The 5,735-nt window shown below is 44.9% G+C and overlaps 1 pseudogene; it reads left to right on the top strand.

Annotated features, from left to right (window-relative positions):
- The first annotated feature begins 479 nt into the window (after positions 1-479).
- LOC110306599 (transmembrane protein 11, mitochondrial pseudogene) lies at positions 480-1,812 on the top strand (annotated as a pseudogene).
- The last annotated feature ends 3,923 nt before the right edge of the window (positions 1,813-5,735 follow it).

Below are 5,735 nucleotides of genomic sequence, written 5' to 3'. Positions count from 1 at the left end.
TTTATCCCGTCGCCTCTACCTTTTTTTTTTTTTTTTTTAGCATTAGATAGGAGAAAAAGAAGGCTAGAGAAAGGAGAAAGGGAAAGAGGAATCCCTGAATCTAACCTCCCTATTTTGTTTCCTCCATAATCAAGACCATTAACAATTCACCCACCAAATGACCACAAACCATCCACCCTGCTCTTTGGGACCAAGTGCCGGGTGTGTCATTCTCTTAAAACCACTTCCTGGTGTCTGGAGGAGTTGTTTTCTTTTGGGAGCCAATGAAAATTGGGATATTGACCAGCATTAAGAAAGCTAGCTGCCCATTTGTTGTTCAGTCTCTCTGTGTTGTAAAGCACAGGGCTTAAGTGAAGTCCTGGCTGGAATAGTCTGTGATGCTGGACAATCTAGCTAGTCATTTTGAAGACGTTCTAGAATTTTAAGTAAACGGCACTGAGGCAGTCTGTGGTAGGGTCAGGCAGGATGGTGGAATAAACATGTCTCAGCGTCTCAGCATCCTTTGTAGCATCTTCAAGGTGAATCCTGTCAGGGCCATTTTAACTTCATTGGTGTCGTCAACATAGACACTTTAGTAGGTAATATACATTTCTGCATTAATGCATGTATGAAATGTGCAGTGTGCACAGATCCGTTAAAGATGATTTTCTGCCCTTTTTTTTGTTGTTTTGAGGGGGTAAGGCATCTGCCTTTCTTCCTAAGTTAGTTCAGACTATATAACCAAACTATAGTATACATTTTCACCCATGCCCTTTGAAAGGATAGGATGACAAGTCCTGGGGATTCTGTAGCCAACACAATGTATTGGCCATGCTTAGTTGAAGTCCTGGCTGGAGTCTCGGAGCTGCTCCCACGTCACAGGACCAGCACGGGCTTTACTTGCTTTGTTGGTCGTCTTGATTTCTTCCTCTCTTCAGTCAGGATCTTCCGGGGGACGCTCCAGTCAAGTCTGATGTTTATGGAATCGTAGCTTTCATTCTCCCTTTGAAACAAAGGCAAAACCTCTTCCCAATGCAGCACATTTCCTTCCCTCCCTTCTGAGGTTCAGACATCCCTAATATACACAGGCTGGTTTAGTTCAGCAGGTTTTTGTTTTTTGGTTTTTTTTTTTGTTTTTGTTTTTTTTTTCAATAAGCAAATGTCTCTCAGCAGCTGTAGGTTTTTGTTCATTATCATTAAAAAAAATGAAAACTAATAAAGTGATCTGTCTCTGGGGGGTGTCTTTGTTACCCCTTTCTGTGTATTCACCATCTCCTTAAGATATAATTAGGGTCTCCAAGATGGCCCCGTAGGGAAGGAGGCTTCTGGGTCTGGGTGGCCACAGCTCCCAGCTGCAGGCTGCTACATAGTGCATGAAATCTACAGTGAGGAGAACACCCGGGGCCAGTGTGAGTGTGAGCTGGAGCAGGTTCTGGAAGCCCAATGCGCGTACATTGTGATAGAGCCCACCCGAACTGGAGATGAGACAGCACGCTGGATCACCATAGACAATTGCCTGCACAAGATGGCCGTGTTAACGGGTACTGCCTGCCTCTTCACCCCATTGGCACTGTCCCTGGATCACTTCCACTACATCTTCCTGTCCACTGATGGACCCTCTATAGGATATCCTGGCAGTTTGGCCCTGGCTACAAGTACCAGCTGTAGTATGATGCGTACAAACTGTCCAGTCGGTCTCTGCACGCGCTCACCTCTACACCAGCGCTGCTGGTTCCAGATGGCGACCTGCACAGAAAGGGACTGCACAGCACAGTAGCCCTGGCTGCCCTGGTGTGCTGGGTAAAGAAGGTTTATGAGCTCTACACCGTATGACTGCAGGAGAGGGGGACGAGAAGCAGAACCACAGGACCCACAGGGCTCGGATCCCAACAGCAACACTGGGTTTTCTCTGTGACCAGCACCTGGGGAAGTGCTTGGTTTAATACATTTTTTTTTAAAGATTTATTTATTCATTATATGTAAGTACACTGTAGCTGTCTTCAGACACTCCAGAAGAGGGCGCCAGATCTTGTTATGGGTGGTTGTGAGCCACCATGTGGTTGCTGGGATTTGAACTCTGGACCTTCGGAAGAGCAGTCGGGTGCTCTTACCCACTGAGCCATCTCACCAGCCTTACATTTTTTTTTAAAGCAAAAAGAATAGACCATGGGTATGCTAGGGGTTTATTCAGCTCATTATACTAAGATATCTATTTCTATAGCCCAGTAGGTCCCAGGCTCTGGAAGTCTGGCTGGGCAATGCAATATGGAAGGAGCCGAGGCTGTTTTCTGAGGGGTATGAGCTTGCTGTGGACTGTCTTAAGTATATTGTTTAACTATGCCATTCAGAAGCTACTGACCACTAAGATTATGAGAATTTCAAATAAAATAAAGCACAATGAGTTCTTCCTACAGTGGCTTATCCTGTAAGATTGTGAGCTATGCCAGTAACATGTTTTATGCCACAATGTCTAGAATATTGCTGTATTCTAATGGATACACATGTCAAAGTGTCACCGGTTTCCACTTGCAAAGGCATCTCCAAGGTAGCCACCATCTCTAATGAATGTGAAATCTCAGAACAGCTCCTTTCAGAACTCAAGGCAGAAGCCCCCTGGAATCCTGAGCACGTAATGACTGTATGATAGATTAGCACATAAACGTATTTTAATTGTTCAAAATCTACAAAATGAAACACACGAGCCAGCTGTGTGTCATTGCTCTGAGGTGGTGTCACTGGACAGACTCTGGATTCCTAGCGCAGTCTATTGCATCTCTGTGGGCTGCCATGCTAACTTTCCAAGCCTTGGTGGATTTCTCTCATCCGGAACTGCCTTTCCTGCTGCCCATGTAGGTTCCAGATCAGACTCGTCCAAGGACCACTATTCTGATTTAAAGAATCCTCTCATTTCCGTTCTATTGTCTCCGTTCTAGCATTTAATCTTTCCAGTCTTCTTTTTCTCTCAGTCTGTTTTATTCTGATCTCACTTAAAGAGGGTATATAAAATATAAAATTGTAGTCATGAACTGGGTCTGCCAGAATGCCAATGCAAAGAAGAAAGAAAACAGAGACGAATGATGGCACAGGAGGCGGGAGCCGTGATTTCTCGGCTGGAGAAACACTGGGTTGCTGCTTTCTGACCAAATGCTTTTCTGTCTGTGCACAGCCACAGTTGTGTGGCGGACAGAGAAGGACAGCAGCCTGAGAAGGATCCCCATCGAAGCAGTAGATTTTAACTGATCTCAGAGGGTCAGTATTGTTTCTTTCAAATAAAGGAATTATATTATTTCCTCTGCAAAAAAAATTATAATCATTACTGAACATAAAATTATTTTTATGCCGACAGTCAAAGCAAAACTATATGGGGTCTAAATGCCCCCTTCTAGAGTGTTTTCCATTTTTTAACATGGAAAATATTTTTTACTCTCTCTAACTCTCTCCTTCCTCTGGAGACTTTCCTTTAGTTCTTTCTCTCTTGTTCCTTTGGAAACTATTTCTCTCTCTCCTTTCTAGGAGATTTTTTTTTTAAATACTATCTAAACTCAGTGTGTCTATGGTTGGCTGTGTTCAGTTTCTTTATTTTCTTTAGCCTCTATGCACCTTTTAAAACATTTTTTTTTAAAGATTTATTTATTTATTATATGTAAGTACACTGTAGCTGTCTTCAGTCACTCCAGAAGAGGGAGTCAGATCTTGTTACGGATGGTTGTGAGCCACCATGTGGTTGCTGGGATTTGAACTCCTGACCTTTGGAAGAGCAGTCGGGTGCTCTTACCCACTGAGCCATCTCACCAGCTCCAAAACATTTTTATCTATTTATCTTTTTTTCCTTCAGAGACTTAATCTTCTATGTGCATTTATTTCTCTATTATTGCCTTCCAAACTTAGTATTTTTTCCTGCATTTAACATTCTCTAAATTATTTCTCATCCTTGTGTGGCTTACTCTTTTTTTTTTTTTTTGATTTATTTATTTATTTATTATATGTAAGTACACTGTAGCTGTCCTCAGACACTCCAGAAGAGGGAGTCAGATCTTGTTATGGATGGTTGTGAGCCACCATGTGGTTGCTGGGATTTGAACTCCTGACCTTTGGAAGAGCAGTCGGGTGCTCTTACCCACTGAGCCATCTCTCCAGCCCTTACTCTTTTTAATGTACTTAATTCTCTTCAAGGATTTTATATTACTAGTCTCAAACTATTTACATCTATCTATGGTGCCATACCCAGTCTTTTTCCCTTTTTAGCATTTAAACATAATTTCAAACATTTTTTACCTGATCAGGATGTTCATTTATCTGCACTACGGTTTCTTCTTGTGTCTGTCTGTGTTGGCCAGAGCTGGTGCTGTGCCGAGCCCGAGCCCTTCCCGTTCAGCTCAGAGAAGAGGTGTTTCTGCCTTCCGTGTGTGTAGCTGGCATCAGAGGCACCAGCTAGGAATGGTGTCTCACCAAATGCTGACCCTTCCCCTGTGGCCTGCCACCTCGGGGCTAAATTCAGCTACTCTGTCCTCGTTTCAGGCTCTGTATGTCCCAGCTACAAGCGGAAGCTCAGCCTCCCCCACATCAAGGTTGGGTCTGGCCTGTAACACTCTCTCTTCCAACCCTTTTTCTAAATCATGCTACACTTGGGGAGTCACAGCTACTGTGGCCCCAGGATCAGGTATAAGAGCTCCTTTTCTATTCCACAGATGTGTGTGTGTGTGCACGAGTGTGTGTGTGCATGCGCGCACGCATGTGTGTGTGTGTGTGTTTAAAGATTTATTTATTATAGAATTTAAGTACACTGTAGCTGTTTTCTGACACACCAGAAGAGGGCATCCGATCTTACTACAGGTGGTTGTGAGCCACCATGTGGTTGCTGGGATTTGAACTTAGACCTCTGGAAGAGCAGTCAGTGCTCTTAATCACTGAGCCATCTCTCCAGCTCTTGCTCCTGCCCTGCTCGCCCTGGCCCCTCGCTGTAGCTGTCTTCAGACACCCCAGAAGGCGGCAACACATCTTAACCGCTGAGCCATCTCTCCAGCCCGTGTGTGTGTGTGTGTGTGTGTGTGTGTGTGTGTGTGTGTGTGTGTGTGTGTGTATTTTAAATATCCACCTTTGTACTGCCCTGTGGTTTCCTAGTTCCTGGCTAGGGAATCATCTCTACCCAGTTCTTAGGTTCTAAGCTTAGATGTCTAGTCCCACATTGGGCATCAAACACAAAGTAATTCGGAGGGTTTTCTATGTCCCTTTGCTCCCAAGTGACAACAGGGCATTTCTACACCTGTTCTAGACAGAGATCTGGTATTTTTATTAACAAGCTGCAAGTGCTAAGCTAGGCAGACATTTATCTATCCTCACACTCTATGGCGGCCAATGCCAAGACACACAGTCCTTGATTTGCATCTGAACCTCGCCTTGGCTCTTTGTCTGTGTGTCCTATGGCCCATCACAACCTCACGGCAGATCCTCCCAGTCCATACTCACGCTTCCCACTGTTCCCTCCCCACTTCTGCTAATAGGCCATCAGCTTGTTATTGACAAGCGATGCTTCCCCACAGTACACAAGAGGTTATCCCTGCACCAAGGCCCATGTCCTTCCTGTGTGTCATGAGCTCTCGCTACACGGCGATGACATCAACAGTCCCAGGCCTGGGGCAGTCTCGAGGTACATGGCACCTTCATCCTGCTCCGTGGTGGCTTCCTCAGCCTCCTGCAGTTTCTCCCACAAGGGCAGGTCATGGCCAGTCTGTGCAGCCCAGGGCTTGCTCTCTCCC

This window comes from Mus caroli, unplaced genomic scaffold, assembly GCF_978045245.1.
Source record: "Mus caroli unplaced genomic scaffold, Mus_caroli_1 scaffold_14, whole genome shotgun sequence".
In the NCBI taxonomy this organism is placed as follows: domain Eukaryota; kingdom Metazoa; phylum Chordata; class Mammalia; order Rodentia; family Muridae; genus Mus; species Mus caroli.
Note: the sequence above shows the minus strand (reverse complement) of the source record. Positions and strands in the feature narration are given on the sequence as shown.